This window comes from Ovis aries, chromosome 8 (assembly GCF_016772045.2).
Source record: "Ovis aries strain OAR_USU_Benz2616 breed Rambouillet chromosome 8, ARS-UI_Ramb_v3.0, whole genome shotgun sequence".
Lineage (NCBI taxonomy): Eukaryota > Metazoa > Chordata > Mammalia > Artiodactyla > Bovidae > Ovis > Ovis aries.
The window spans coordinates 24105161-24121915 of record NC_056061.1 but is presented as its reverse complement, the minus strand read 5'-3'; positions in this window follow the sequence as shown (position 1 = coordinate 24121915).

Genomic DNA, 16755 nt, shown 5'->3' with positions numbered 1-16755 from the left:
ACTGACATGGCATGAAAAAGATAAAAATATTTGTCTAGTCTCATGTCAATGAACATTTAGGTTGTTTCCAAACCTTTACTTTCACATGCATTGCTCTGCTGGGAACATTATCATACACATTTCCTGGTGCACATGGGTGGAAATTACTCTATTTATCTAGGAGTAATTTTCTAGGTCATAGGATATGCATATTTTTAACTCTACAAAATAGTGCCAAGTAATTTTCCAAACTATTTATACTATTTCCTGTCCAAAATACATGAGTGCTTATTGCTTCATATCCTTTACAACATTCATTGTCTGGCTTTCTAATTCTTGCCAATCTTAAGAGTTGAAATGGTATTTGATTCAGGGTTCAATGGGTACTTCCTCAGTGTCTTATAAAGCTGAGCCTTTTTCCATTTGTCTATTGGCCTCTGAGTTTCCTCTACCCTGAAATGACTCTTTGGGTATTTTTTTTTCCGCATATTTCTATTGAGTTATTTATCTTTTTCTTATTGATTTTCAGGAGTTTGAGGATATATAATCCATTCTGGCTAAATATGCTGCATAGACAATCAGTCTGTACTTGGCTTTTCATGTTATTTATATTTCTAATGAAACTAGTTCTTAATCACAATGTATTCTAGTTATCAACCTTTTTATTGTGGTTTGCACTGTGGTGTTCTTCCCTAAAAAATCCTTCCCTATTTCTAAGTAGGAGTAGAGGTAAACAATTGTTTCTCTTTTGAGGAACAAACATCATAACAAATGGATAGAAACTTTATTGTCTGATTTTCATTTAACAGACTAGCCTGGGTACACAATACTCTCTCTATAAAAAAAAAAAAATTGAACCCTCAAAGTTAACAGATTGCTTCTTTGCTGTGGTAAATTACAAAAATGATCACAAATTCCTCCCTTTCTTGTGTGACTCTTCTTTGCAATGTGATATTGCTGCCTCTGCCATCATAAGACAATGCCTATTTTTCTACTCCTTGCATCTTGGAATTGCCATATGACTTGCCTTGGTCAATGGGACTTCAGCAAATGTATATAACCAGAAGCTGAAAACTGCTTATTCTGTGAACCTTGCCCTCTTCTTGCTTTATACACTTGAGGTACCTATAAAAAGAATCCTGGGCCAGCTTATCGGGGGATGAGAGACCAAATGAATCAGAAATAAATTATCTTAATGAGACCACCCTAGATCATACAGCCCCCATTAAGCCAACCAGACCAGAAGTACTAAACAAACCCATAGGATCACGAGGAAAAATAAACGTTTGTTGTTACAGCTAAATTTGGGAAGGTTTGTTGTGCTGCAAAATCTAACTGATACAATAGTACGTAAGACTCATTTCCATGTTTATGGGGCCAGAGACTGCTAATGCCGATTCATCCTCTCCTTTCAGTAGTTGAAGTTTCCTCTTTATGTTAACACATGGCCAGCTATGGACTACATTTTCCAGCCATCTTGTAGCTATCCAAGGCTAGGAGACCAGATTTAGGCCAATAGAATATGAGTAGTAATGAAAAGTACAACCTCACAGTTGTCTCCTTTATAGTATTGCTTGCATTGGACTCTCCTTTCTTCTCTAATTTTTGGAATGAAAGTAGGTATATCACAGTTTATCTTTAACTAAACAAACAAACAAACAAAAGAATCACGTCAAGAGTTATTTTTTACTCACCCTAAACTACTCACCTGCTTTTGAAACCTTCTGTGAAAACATATCAATGCTTCTATCATAGTAAAGCTATTCTATGTTGGACTTTTTTGTTATAGCAACTTATGCTTATCTGAACTAACATATTTACCAAAAGTCAGTTGTGCTTATCTTCAAACTTTCTTATGACAAATGTATTTGTCATTGTAAATTATATGATTTTTTTTAATATTATTTCACTCAATAAAATAGGAATGTAAAATAGAAGTTATTATCTCTGTAAAAACTAGCTTGAATACTTTGGAACAATTTGATAAGGATGAGTCACTAAAAATCAGATGTGAATGAGAAAGCTGGGATGTTAGGGACAAACTTATCAAGATCTAAAGGATTCTTCCTTCAAGGGGAAGCTTTATAAATGTCTTTAAATGCTCCTTTAATTAAAAAAAAATTGCACATTATAGAAGTGATATTGTGTGTGAGATTTATAGAAGAAAAGATATAGAAAAAAGATAATTCTGAGTTTCATCAGAAGACATATGTTTAAAGAAAAGATTTTGATGCAAGATTATAATCAAGCAAAAAAAGTAAATTATCATACTTTGGGGTAGTATAAAAAGTCTAAAGAACCTTTTTTAAAATTTTCTGTTTTTGCTGCTGTTTTCATTTGTTTTCATGAACCAAGGACTTCCCCGGTGACTCAGCAGTAAAAGAATCCATCTACAATGAAAGACTCGCAGGGGACGTGGTTTCCATCCCTGGGTTGGGAAGGTCCCGTGGAGGAAGAAATGGCAACCCACTCCAGTATTCTCACCTGGAGAACCCCATGGACCGAGGAGCCAGGTGGGTTATGGTCCACAAGATTGTAAAGAGTCGGACACGATTGAGTGACTAAGCACTACACTGTAAGAAGGCTTCTAACTGTATAATCCCTTCATGCTTGAGTCAGTCATGCTTGGATGAAGTGAGGTAGGACCAGGGTTGGGACAAAAATAGAAGTGGTAAGGATGACAGCAACCTGGAGATAGGATGCTCCTTCCAAAGGTGAGCTGCTACTTGGTTCCATCCAATTGTTGCCATGCGGAATCTGATCAGAATTGCCAGGTTTTTCCATTTTAGGGGAAGCTAGAAATTGGAGTGTGTGTGTGTGAGAAATCTGTGAGTTTTAAATGTCAGCAACTATAACAGAGACTGCTAGCTATCATCAGAGTGCATTCTCCTCTTCAGCTAGACTATATTTCCCAAGACCCTCTGCTTTGTGCTGGGGTCACAAGACTGGGTTTCGGTCAATGGCAAGTATGCAGAAATGATGGCTGCCTTTTCTTTCCAGGCCTGGAGTATAAAACGTGCTGAGAAACTTTCCCCTTCCACTGCATGAGATGCTGATAACCAGAGCATAAGCACGCTTCACATATTAAACATGATAGAGTCACTGTCATCCAGGTTCCCTGAAGACAACATAGAGTCCTCCCTCCTCCTCCCAACCTGGAACAAAGGAACCTCCATTCTGGATGGAGTGAAAAATAAACTTCACTTGTGGTTGAGCCATAGCATTTGACACTAACCAGTATAACTACTAACTTCATCTAAAAATATTACTGAAGCATAAATTTATAACACTGAGTTAGTTTCAGATGTATAGCAAAGGGAAAAAGAAAATGTATATTCTTTTTCAGATTCTTTTCCCTTATAAGTTATTACCAAATATTGAGTATAGTTCCCTGTGCTATACAAGAGTTCCTTGTTAGTTATCTATTTTACATATAGTACTGTGTATATGTTAATCCCAAACTCCTAATTTACCCCTTCCGTCCCCTTTTACAACACTGTAAATCAAATACGCTTCAATTTTTTAAAAAGATATAGAGTTCAATATTCAGTTCTCTGATCTCCTATCTTGGAAGCTGCCTTTAAGGATCTTACTTTTATCTCTCCTTTCAGAAAATGTAGGGAATTCTTACTGTTTTTCTTCCTTCTTAGTCTCTCTCTCCTTGCATATTCCATTTTGAAGAATATGAAAAACTAATAGTTATTTCTTTCTTTCTTGGTCATTTTCTCTTCCTCCATTGTATCACTTTCTCTTTTATTCTGCCCTAATCTTCAGCTATTCCTTTCAGCTCTTTTTCATTTCTCTCTTTTGGAAGCTCTCTTGAGCAAGTGTGAATATGTACATGTGTATCCAAACTCATTATTCCAGCATTCCCACAGTTTTTATGTTCTCAACCTCTCCATTTTTTTTCAATTGAGTTTTTTATGACCCATTACCTGGTCTCACAGTCCTCAACTCTAACAAATATTTTAAATTAAATGGACCTGGAAGAGAAAATGTTCTTATCACGAAGGGGATGGAAGCATAGCAGTGTTGGGAGAAAAATGAAGTGGCAATAATCGCACACTGACAGTTACATGAGGCCCCACTTCTCTTCCCATTGGCTAATTCTGAATCCAGAGCCCTCTCTCACAACTACACACCACAGGTGACAATCCTAAGGCACAAGAGAAATATCTTTTCCAAAGTCTCACCACTCATCAGCACAGAATCCCAGGTTTTATATGTCATAGTATAAGACTTGTTCCAATAAACCAAACATTTTCTCTGAATTTCCAACTGCCTTCCTATGTTAGGCATCCACATCTTAAAAAAACTTCACAACATATCTGATTAGAATCTTCCACAGAACCTGCTCTTTTGAAATACCCTCATTTTGGATAGATGTTCCTTACAAAACAAATACATTGATGTTCTAAGATTTGGGTGCTCTAGCAATAACAAGTCCAAATTCCTGAATATTTTAAAATACCTCATGTTTTTTATTTTGTAGAAACAATATCCAAATATTTGACAGCATCTTTCATTTCCATTCCAAAGTTTTAGTTGTTATGTAGATAATTTTCAATGTTTTCCTTCAGAAAAACTCTATTTCTCTGAGTAATTAATGTATACATTATAGCTGACTTTTTTTTAAGAGTATCATGTTGAGATTCATGAAGCAGAAATTGAGATCACAAAATCCTCCCATCACCTATTCTTAGCTCCCCAGGAAAATACAAACAGCTTGGTCCCCCAAGAAATATTTTCAAAGTACTAGTCATTTTTTTTTTTTTTTGAAACTCAGCATAAAATAGTATATATCGCCTCCTTCTCCAATAGGGTAGGGCAAAAGGTAGAAGAGAATAAGGTAGATGAGATAAATCCATGAAGTTACTAAACCAATGAAGCAAGGAAGTTCATGAAAGAATAGTTTAAAAATAAAATTTGGCTAAAATGCTGTCCTTCACATTTCTCCAGTTCTAAGGTGATGTACTTGTATCAAAGTAGAATGGAACTGTAGCACTTCTCCAGATAGGTTAAGGACCACATTCACGTATAATGATCCACACAACAGTAGCCTCTTTTTGGTTTGGCTGAAATTATTCAGGCAGCTGCCTCAATTTTTTCTTTCACTTTCCACATAGAGGAACATTTCAAAGTAAAAGGAAAACCCATAGCTGGAATTTTAAATGCACAGTTCCACATTTTATTCAAAACATGAAACTTGTCAGCCTGGAGACGTCATCTCAAGAGGGAGATCATTTCACAATGACCAACGCCAAATCTATTCATAGGATCCTGCTAAGAGAATGAGACAGTCGAATTTTAGCATTCACAATGCTCTGTTTTAATCCGACTTACCAAGACAGGCAAAGAGAAATAACTATTTGACTAGGTCAAGGACTGTGGATGGCAGTATACTATATTTTATTTCATTTCATTCTTATTTTAGAAAATCCTCTGTATAGCAGATGTATTTCTATCTATTTTACAGACAGATATATTCAAGAATTTTTAAAAGATAAGAAATTTGCCCAACATAAAGAACCAAACTGTTCTCTTGATATCAAGCCCAAAAATCTATCTACTGCAGAGACATAAATGAGAAAATTTACCAGTCAGGGAACTGAAAAGTAGCACTTTTTGGTGGTTTCTTTTTTTCATTGTAAAGCCTCTAAAAACTAGGTAATGCTCTCTAAATCAGTAACAGTAATATCAAAAACATTTGGAAACTTTCTCAAGTTCTGTCCCTCAATAAATATAATAAATTAGAAGTCTTAATTACTTCTGAAAGTCAATTGACTTGACTTAGCAAACCAAAGGGAAATTAAGGGAAAAAATATGAAAAAATAAACGCAGTTTTGAGAATCCTTTTACTTCACAAAATCAATTAAATCCAACAAGTTGTCTTTGTTTTTCCCATTTTGTGTCAGGCCTAATCCTTACATTGAAATGTACTATATATAGTTAGACGGCTGGATGGCATCACTCACTCGATGGACATGAGTCTGAAGGAACTCCAGGAGATGGTGATGGACAGGGAGGCCTGGCGTGCTGCGATTCATGGGGTCGCAAAGAGTCGGACACGACTGAGCGACTGAACTGAACTGAACTGAACTGAAATAGTTAAATGAAGCACATACGCTTAGTTTCTCTGTTGTGTCAGACTCTTTGCAACCCCATGGACTGTAGCTCACGAGGCTCCCTTGTTCATGAGATTCTCGGGCAAGAATACTGGAATGGATTGCCATTCCCTTCACCAGGGGAATCTTCCTGACCCAGGAATCAAACCCTCATCTCTTGTGTCTCCTTCATTGGCAGATGGGTTCTTTACCCCTAGTGCCACCTAGGAACCATAGGTACACACAAAGTAAACTCCAACTTAAATGGAGTAAGATCCCAAAGGGGTTCTGACATTTATATCTAGGAATTCATTTCACACCAAGGGTTGGTCTTATGATCCTACTAATCAGGAAACAGATCAGGACGTCTTGGAAAGCATTACCCAGTTACACCAGTTCAATTTTATCCTAGGCTTACAGAATTCAGTTCCTCTAGGATATGTAATGGACATAAATGCATTGTGAAATTTTTCAGTATACTGACTTAACGCCCATCTTAGTTAGAACTACTGAGCATCGTATCAACCTGAATTTGCTAGAGAAGTCAGTATCTTCCATGAGGCTGGTCCTGATGCCCCTCTTTCTCATCATGTGTGTGTGTGTTTACACTGCCTCTGTATCAGTCCCTCATCTGCCTTAGCCACTTCTGCCTGTGACTGTATCAGCATTGCAATGAGTCCTGTATGCATAGCAGAAGAGAGGAGTTGGAAGCCTGCTATAGGTTAGGCTTTCAGGTAGGCCTCCACCATCAGGGGCTCAGAGTCTGTGGGTTCTCTGTTGCCTCAATTGTCAAGGTTCAGTCAGTGCCACATCCTAAAGCCCTGTAGTTCTGATGAGTTTTTTCTTCCCTTCATCTTCCCAGTCCTCCATTCATACCTCTCCTATACTGATCACTGTGATGATCAAGAGGGTCTCCAATATGCAATGGACATTTCTGTTATTAATAAAACTAAAACCATTGTCGTGGGCAGCTGAACTTTAAAATTCAACTGGTTCTTTCTAACAGTGTTCTAAGAGATTATAAAGGAAATTTTGTTACAGTCATAGGGAACAATCATGGTCTATCATACTTTAAAATGTTTACATCTCTGTAGCTCTATTCTATGAAACAGAGCTGTGGGTTTCTGGATTTGCATTTATTTGTGTTTGAGATTTATAACTAGGAGTTTATTCTGTTTTGTTAGGCAATACTGCCTTAGCCCAGGTGACACTAATGGTAAAGAAGCTGCCTGCCAATGCAGAAGGAGACAGTAAGAGACACAGGTTCGATCCCTGGGCTGGGAAGACCCCTGAGGAGGGCGTGGCAACCCACTCCAAAATTCTTGCCTGGAGAATGCCATGGGCAGAGGAGCCTGGCAGGCTATAGTTCATAGGGTTGCAAAGAGTTGGACACGACCGAAGCCACTTAGCATAGGCACGCACTGCCTTAGCCTAGCAATCGTGGATAAGTCCACCTATAAACAGAGGAAAATTTCCACATTTAAAAATTTTCTATGAAAGCATATCAACCCTATCCTCCAGATTTAAATTGACCATGGGGATTCCTTGGTGGCCCAGAGGGTAAAGAATCTGCCTGCAATGCGAGAGACCCAGGTTTGATCCCTGAGTTGGGAAGATCCCCTGGAGAAGGGAATGGTTACCCACTTCATCATTCTCACCTGGAGAAGTCTATGGGCAGAGGTGCCTGGCGGGCTACAGTCCACGGGATGGCAAAGAGTCGGACACATCTGAGTGACTAACACACTGTTAATAAAACCTGAGGCAACATCTGCATTCTATGTTCTTTTCAGGTGCAACACTAGAAATTCTGCTACTTAATCCTTGTGAAGAATTTATTTACAAATTATAGTAGTAACACTTATGGGAGATTTCCTGAAGGACATGCAATCCCACCATTATACATATGTTTTTTTTTCCTTGGATCAAGACAGACCTTGAGCACTACATGTTTGCACCTCACTGTTTACTCCTTTGTAAGATTTCTAATACTGAGTTGCACTTCAAATTGTGCCATCAGCTACTTACTTGGCTTCTCCTGTCAGTGACAAAAGTCAGCGATTCTCTCGGGATAGCTACAGTAATGGCACAAACCTACCCCTTGACCCCTTGCAGGAAGAGCAGAACACAGTAGAGTCAGGGAAACCCGCTGTCATTCAGAAAACACCACAGTTCCCGGGATGGGCTCTCCAGCCCCAGTTCAGCAGCAGGAGCTTATTGATGACACCATTTCTGTCCACACGAAATCACCACCCCATCCCTTGCTCTGTGTGTCCCTTTCACTTTTTGCCTATTTATTGTCTCAGCTGCCTCTTGGCCTTTGCAACCTAACTTTTCTCTCTGTGCCCTTTGGTTCCTGCTCACACTTCCAAATAATTGCCTCCCTCTGTGTGTCTCTTAACATCAAACACTCCAAAAGAAAACATCCAATTGTTTCCTCTCAACTTCAGTCACCCTTTCTGAGCAAACCTTTTTTGTCAGATGGCCTTGTAAGGCCACTGGCCAGTCTGTAAACATTAGTTCCTCTTGAGTCAAGTGCCCCTCCCTTCCCCAGGCCAATTAGCTGTGGCGATGATGTTTGTAATTGGGAAGTTTGTGAGAGTGTGTGTGTGTGTGTTAGAAGGGAGGCTACATAGTACAGAGAACAGTTATTTGTGGTCAAGCCAACTATGGCTACTTTCCTTTTTTTAGAGAAGCTCTGCGGTCATTGGAAGCACTCTGAATCTCAATCTGTCCTGTTTGGAGCTGAGGAATAGTACCCAAAATACCTATAAGAGCCACGACATTGCATTTATTTTAGCATGGTATTGAGAACACACCGCAACATGACACTGTACACACTTTTTCACAGATCTGGTAGGGAAATTTCTCTCACATCTCAATACAAGTAAGTTTGTCTTATCATTCATTTTTGCTGTCTCTGCCCTTATGAACACCATGAATTTTGTAAACAATATTCTTTGGACTGGCTGCTAAAAAATTCAAGGTTAAATTTGTGGATCACTTCTGGCAACAACACAGGATTTTGGGGTCTGTTTCTAGAGGACACTCTATTCTTTGATCTCATTTTCTTTTCCTGTCATATTATTTCACCTATACATTCTCTTTTATCTTTTCTCATATATAACTAAGCCATCTCAAATCTTAATTTCAGAGGAGATGAGATATAAAAATGCTGTGATTATCTATTAACATAATTATCCATTTCGCTAAACTATGAATTTTTCAAGAAAAGCAAAAATATTGTTATCTATGTACAAATAGAATTACGTCCAGTTCTGGTCTGCAATAGACATTAAAAGTTTGTTGAATGATTAAAGATGATACTAATAAACCTATTTGCAGAGCAGCAATGGAGACACAAAGAACAGACTTTGGACACGGCTGGGGTGGGCAGGGGGTAGAAGGAGAGGGTGGGATGTATGGAGAGAATAACATGGAAACATCATCATATGTAAAACACATAGCCAATGGGAATTTGCTGTATGACTCAGGGAACTCAAACTAGGGCTTAGCCTAGAGGGGTGGGATGGGGGTTTGGTAACAACCCAGAGAGGTGGGATGGGGAGGGTGGTGGGAGGGATGTCCAATTGGGAGGGAACATAGATAAACCTACAACGAATTCATGTTGATGCTTGGTAGAAACCAACACAATACTGTAAAGCATTTATCCTTCAATCAAAAATAAGTTTTTTTAAAGTTTGTCAAATGAATGAATGATTTAATGATTTTTGCCAAACTACTGCTACTGCTGCTGCTGCTAAGTCATTTCAGTCGTGTCCGACTCTGTGCGACCCCATAGGGAGCCCACCAGGCTTCCCCATCCCTGGGATTCTCCAGGCAAGGACATTGGAGTGGGTTGCCATTTCCTTCTCCAATGCATGAAAGTGAAAAGTGAAAGGGAAGTCGCTTAGTCGTGTCCGACTGTTCTCGACCCCATGGACTGCAGCCCACCAGGCTCCTCCGTCCATGGGATTTTCCAGGCAAGAGTACTGGAGTGGGGTCCCATCGCCTTCTCCATGCCAAACTACTGGATAGTGATAAATTTCACACTGCAGATATTTATTGAGTAAAATGTGCATCTGAAAATAAGTTTTTAAGAAAACTGGCGTATTTCTGATACAATCTTGGTAACAATATCATCAGATCTCAAATTCTGATTCATCAGAGCTACAATATCTCTTTTCTTTTCATCAAACAACACTACTATAGACACTAATTGCATGAAAGCAAGATTGATATAAGTTCATAAGTTTATAAGAAAAAAAACATGAATTACGGGGGAGACCAAAGCCAATAGTTTAAAAGCAAATTGCAAATTCTTCTAGTAATCATTTTGGCATTACTATTCATCATTGTGACCTGACTCCAAATGAAGTCCTATTTTCATATTAGTGTCCTTTGAAATATGTAATTCCATAAGCATTCCATTGTGATGAAAGTTCTTGTGTCCATCGGAACAGAGCAAACACTGTATCACAAGTTACTCATGGCAAGTTTTTGGCAACTACTTAAAGGCGACAAATAAAAGGAACAATATAATTCAATCAAGAACTGGGTAACACACAGGAGAGAAAAACAGGGCTGGACAGAAAATTAGTAAAGTCAGCATTATTCCTGAATGCAGCAGTTTACAATGCTTTAGAACTAACCAGAAGGAATGCATTGTGCTAACTTGATAAAACAGCTAATTGATATGTGTGGTTACTTAAGTCAAAGCAAAAATTTAGCTGTAAGAGGCATTAGGAAATCTGTCATGAGGGTGTCACGTCATGGTCATGTTTCTGGAAGGAAAAACAGCCAGTTGGGAATTCTTATCATTGGTCCCAGAAGCCCAGGAATGCCAGTGTAGGGCGGCTCCTCTGTGAGGCCTCAGCACTTTCACCACGTCATTGGGATAACTCGGCCCCATGTTCGAAGGCTGTCTGGAGAGCTAAGCAAGACATTCCCATCGCACTCCCCTAGCGGCCCAACTCTACATCCTTTCTTAGACTCAGAGATAAAAAGCCCTTGACCTTTTTACCTAAAACTGAAGTGCATGATCACAGGAACTGATAGTCTGCGTACAGCTCAGGTCCCTCCTGGAAGCAAATCCTCTTGGTTTCAGATTCTTTTTCACAACCTTTTAAAAGGGAAGCATCATTGAGGGTGCAATTTGGACTCATAAAACTCTGAATTAATTATATACTGACTCTGCGCTACTAAAACAAAGCCCTTTGACGAGCGGCCATCAGATACCTTTCAGCGGAGGGAGTCTCGGCTGTTATTCTTACAGCGCCCATGAAAGAGCGCTGATCCTCTCTCGCAGTGGCTTTTGTTTCGAGCCCTTCTTTTTCAATGGTTGTCATGGAACCAACTTATTAACATATGAAAAGCCATACACAACTCTTTTCCCTTTACCCCCGCCTCCCCCACCACCAAAGCCTGTTGCTAAAGCCTTAGTTCTTAATATTCGTGTAAAGGAGGGTGGGGTGTGAGAACAGAAATAAAATTGTGGGTGAAAAAACAAAGATGTTTTCAACTTGCCTTCTCTGGGGCAAAAAATGGTTGATTTTCTTAGTTTGAATATTCTCAATTTCTGTCTTTTTACGGAGTCTTTCCCAGATTATGGTTACTACCATCTCCTACCCCGTTAACAGTCAATTTATTCACCAGAATTGCTTTTAATTACCGCATGAGTCAGAGGATAGACACGCAAGCTTCACAAGTACTATGTCAACAGCTTTTGTTTACTTTAGGGTTAATTTTGATGAGCAATTCTCATTTGTCTTTAAAATAATTTTTTAATTTCTTTAAAATTTTCACCTTAGTCCAAAAGTGACATAAGATTTTTTTTTTTTAAGTGATCTTATTATCTGGACCGCAGCTCATGAAAAAAAGGATAAGTTCCTGTTTGGTTTGGGGAGTTGTTCTAGCGCATATCACTAAGCTACTTCTTGTCTCCCCCTGTGTATGTAGTCAAAGTGATACGTTGTTTTTCCATGTAAAAATAAACCTTGCCAACTCCCCCCAAATGCACTTATGTAACTGACTTGGCAAAGCTCTGAGAAAGACAGAAGACTTTTTAAACAAAAACAACAAAAATTTCTGAAGCACATTATACTCTGTATACTACAGAGTAGTACAGACTATACAGACTAAGTACTACCCAAGTACTACCTGCAAAATATTCTTGCATAACATAGATTTACCACTTATCTGGCTTCCAAGCAATATCTCAACCTAGTCCCTATCTCAATAACTTTCATCGAACATAATGATGATGATGATGAGACTTAAACAACTAGAACCATCTGCCAAGTGGTAAAAGCTTTATATGATTGACTTATTTAATGCTCATAAAAATCATCTGAGCAAAAGTTGATCGCTTCTACAATCCGGGGGCCTAGATAGATGCTCAACTGAAAAAGTTCTTTTAGGGAAAGACATTTGGTAAAATATGCTTTGTCTAAAACTGACCAAGTTGGTTTGGGCAACTTCCTTAGATATTCCACAGGTAATGTTTGATTGTCAGTGGCAAACAACCAATTCAGATGAATAAGTAAGAAAGTAAAAAGGGAGGATATTTATTGACTCCTGTAACTAGGAAATCCAAGCAAGGCACTGACTTTGAGCATGATTAAATCTTGGGGTCAATAAATGTCCACTATTTGTCTGACCTTTTCTCTCCATCCTCCCTCTTTCCCTTCATCTCTCGGCCCCACTTCCCTTGAAAGAGCTGCCTTATGCTCTGTTACAGCCAAGACTCCCTCTAAGCAGCTCAAGAAAATAGCTGAAGGAACTTCACATCCACTCTCTGTTCAGAAACCCCAATGGAAAGTGGTGACTCCTTTCTCCTTTGGTTCCCATGTGGCAAAACCAGGGAAACAGTCTGTCTGGTTCATGTTCCAAATTTTAACTACAACGTTCTAGCTAGGGGAATATTTGGCCAGTATTGTTACTGACTACTCCTAAGGCTAGAGGTAAAATATCTGTTATGCAATAAGAGAGATAAGAAAGCTTCTTGAGAATAGATAAAATCAATAGTTACCTATATTCTACACAGGCCTTTACCCCTCTGTGTTTGAAATGAAATATAACTCAAGTAAGGTTTTCTAATAATAAGCTTCCTTGTGTGTGTTAGTTGTTCCAATTCTTTGTGACCCCTATGGACTATATAGCCCACCAGGCTCCTCTGTCCATGGGATTCTCCAGGCAAGAATACTGGATTGGGTTGCCATTTTCTCCTCTAAAGGATCTTCCCAACCCAGGGATTGAACCCGGGGCTCCTTACCATGGCAGATGGATTCCTTACCAGCTGAGCCACCAGGGAAGTGTCATATGAATTAATGAACATAGTAGAGGTCTGTTTATTACCAGAAGAGTGAATAACATCAACATTTCCTTCAATGGAAATTTATGTTAGCAGTGTGAAGTCCTGAACAAGTTGGAATGGACCAGTGGTAAGCAGACATGGTGAAGGCCCAATTTTATTGAGATGAAGCACTTAAAAAATCATTCAAGAGATACTTACTTAGTTCCTACCATGTAACCCACACTATGTTTCACGCACAGGGGAAGGAAAAATGAGAAACATCCAGGCTATCAGAAGATAGAAGTAACATATAATTACCTAACATACAGCCTGGAGGGTAAACTGAAGGTAAACTGAAACCAGGACAATCTATAGGAAAGTGATAAGGCAATGAGCTAGCCTGTGTCTAAATAAAGGAAGGCTTGAGTTCAGAATGCTGCGCTCCTGCTGCCCTTTGACATCTCTGGATCCTGGGATCCCTGATCAACCCCCAGTAGCAGAGGTGAGAAGCAGGACTTGGCTTAAGTGGGATTAGGATAAGGAATCTGTAAAATACCCTGCTTATCTCCTGCCTGCTTGTTACCATTCCACGGGACTTAGGATAGATGCCAGGACTTCTTTGTAGCTTCATGTTCTCATAGTTTTCACCTATTAAGTATCTGAGAGAAGATGGTGGGTAAGAGAGTTCATTTCCCACTTTATGGCATCTCATCACCCTCTCAGTCCCCTCACAAGCAGGCGTAAATGGAAATCACAGATGTGAAAACATAAAGCATATCTTCATTGTGAGCCTGTAAACCATTCTGTCACTCATTAAAAGGCCTGTGCAGACATGAAGAGTCGCCATTCTTTGGATAAATTTGGAGAGTCGTCAAGGCCCTAAGGAAATTTTGAAGACCCTAAGAAAATTTTGAAATTTTGATTCACTTCAATCACTTGTCCATTGTTTGTGGGGCTTTTTTTTGGCGGGGGGGGATGATTTTTTTTGTTGTTGTTGTTTTATATGATTTTCTGTATTATTTAATTTTGTCTATGAGTAGAATTTTTTTTTTTCTTTCTGGCCATAATCACTGTCCCACCAGGGAATTTTCTATTGTTACTTTGTTTGCTTTTCCTTCCCTCTATATATGGAAATAAATGGGCAACTTGTCTGTTGATAATTAGACATCACTACAATTACTTTAAAAACCACAACATTGATTTTGAAAATTTTACTGAAAATACCTCATTCAATGAATCTAAATGTGTTTCTATACCCAGTGGATTATGTTTCAGTGAAGATAATTATTAGAAATTCATATTTCTTTTAATAAATTAAAAAGCTTCATTAAACACCTTTAACTTCCCATTTCCCCATACAAACACCCTCCTTTCCAATCAAGTATTCCTTCTTCAAAAATCAGTTTTGAGTACACCTCTATACTCAATATGGAAGTTTCCCATATTAAATCCATTCTATCTTGATCAATCCATCACTTTAACTTCTATAGAAATTTACAAAAATTAGTAGATAGCCAATCAATCCACAAATAATTACTGGGCATCTATAACATGCTTAGTAATGTGGAGAAATAGAAAAAAGCTATAAGACATGATCCTTTCCTCCAAGAAGCTTATAGTCTTATTGAAGAGAGATTTATACATGGAAATATTTGTAAACAATACAATATTTGATTTATTTTCTCATCTTAAATAAATGTTCATTTTATTTATCATAAAGGGAACTCTCCAAATGGTACAAAATTCCATTTCCCAGAACCTGAATCTGCCTTGCTGAGGATAGAGACTTGAAATGAATTACTTTGTCACAAAGATAGGCCTTGACCTAAGCTTTGAATAGAAGCCTCCCCTGCTGAGTAGAGAGAGAAATTGTATTTCAAGTGGGGAAGTTTTGTCTCTGGGATGCTTTAAATGCAAACTTTCCCAGAAACAGAAGTAGACTAGATGGCCATGAAAGATCCTGCTCTGTTTGGAGAATTTAAGTAAATAAGATGTAAGTATCAGATACTTAAACTTACACAAGTCACGTTGGAGCTACAACCTTAAAACTGTGGATTCTGTACTTGTAAGACTTGAGTGTGACCTGTTGTTAAGGGTAAGCACAGCTCTGAGCATATGCTGGAATTCATACATAAATTCAGAATTAAAAAGCAGACTACTCGGGTCAGAAATAAATGTCATTTAAATAGAGGCTCTAAGCTCTTGTTTCCCTCCTTGTGTTTGTCTAGATTTAAACTAGGTAATCCATTTTGTAGGTAGTGTTTTATATGAAGCCAGTAATATATCTTCCTTCAAGTGTCCTGGCTTAGGCCAGCATTATAGACTAAAGAAATGTTTGCGGAACTACGAAAGATGTCTGCTCCAATTGATAGAACTCAAGACTTGGAGTCAGAAGACCTGAATCTGGGTCACAGATCTCCACCTTTCTGATAAATGTGCACAGTAACATCCATTCTAAGGGGTTTCTGGAAGGAGTAATTAGAGGAATCTGTCAGACCAACCAGTATTCTACAGTTGGAGTCTGTCTAGATGGATTGCTGCAGTGTCTATTAAGTGTTAAATATTTTGAATTTCATCTGGCATGGTGAAAACAGTGAAGAGCTTTGCCTACCTCTAGCAGAATCTATGTAGACCAGTCTTACTCATTGCTCCAAGCAGAGAACTGACTGTAGGCTACAGCACAGGGGCCCTGTTATTCTGGAAATGAACATCTCCTGAGCCATGATGGTTTTGAGTTTTTAGGAGTAAGGTAAACACAAAGGTGAATGTTCTTGGGGTTTGGAAGCAATATCATTAGGCTGGACTGCATGGTTCTCAATTTTGGCTGCTCATAAAGTCACCTAGGAGCTTTTTAAAAATACTTGCGCCTATAGCAAAGGAAACCATTGACAAAACAAAAAGACAACCAACCTATTAAATAGGAGAAAATATTTGTAAATGATATGACTGACGGGTTAATATCCAACACATAAAAACAGGTAAAACAACATTTAAAAAAAAAAAAAAAACAATTAAAAAGTGGGCAGAAGAACAAAACAGATATTTTTCCAAAGAAGACATGCAGATGGCCAACAGGCACATGAAAAGATGCTCAACATCACTGTTCATTAGGGAAATGTAAATCACAACTACAATGAGATATCACACCTGTCAGAGTGACTGCCATCTAAAAGAACACAAATAACAAATGTTAGGTAGGATGCAGAGAAAAAGGAACACTTGAACACTGTAGATGGGAACATAAATTGGTACAGCCACTAGGCAAAACAGTGTGGAGATTTCTTAAAAAGCTAAAAATAGAATTACCATATGACCCAGCAATTCCACTCTTGGGTACATAGCTGAAAAAAACAAAAACGCTAATTTGAAAAGAGACATGCA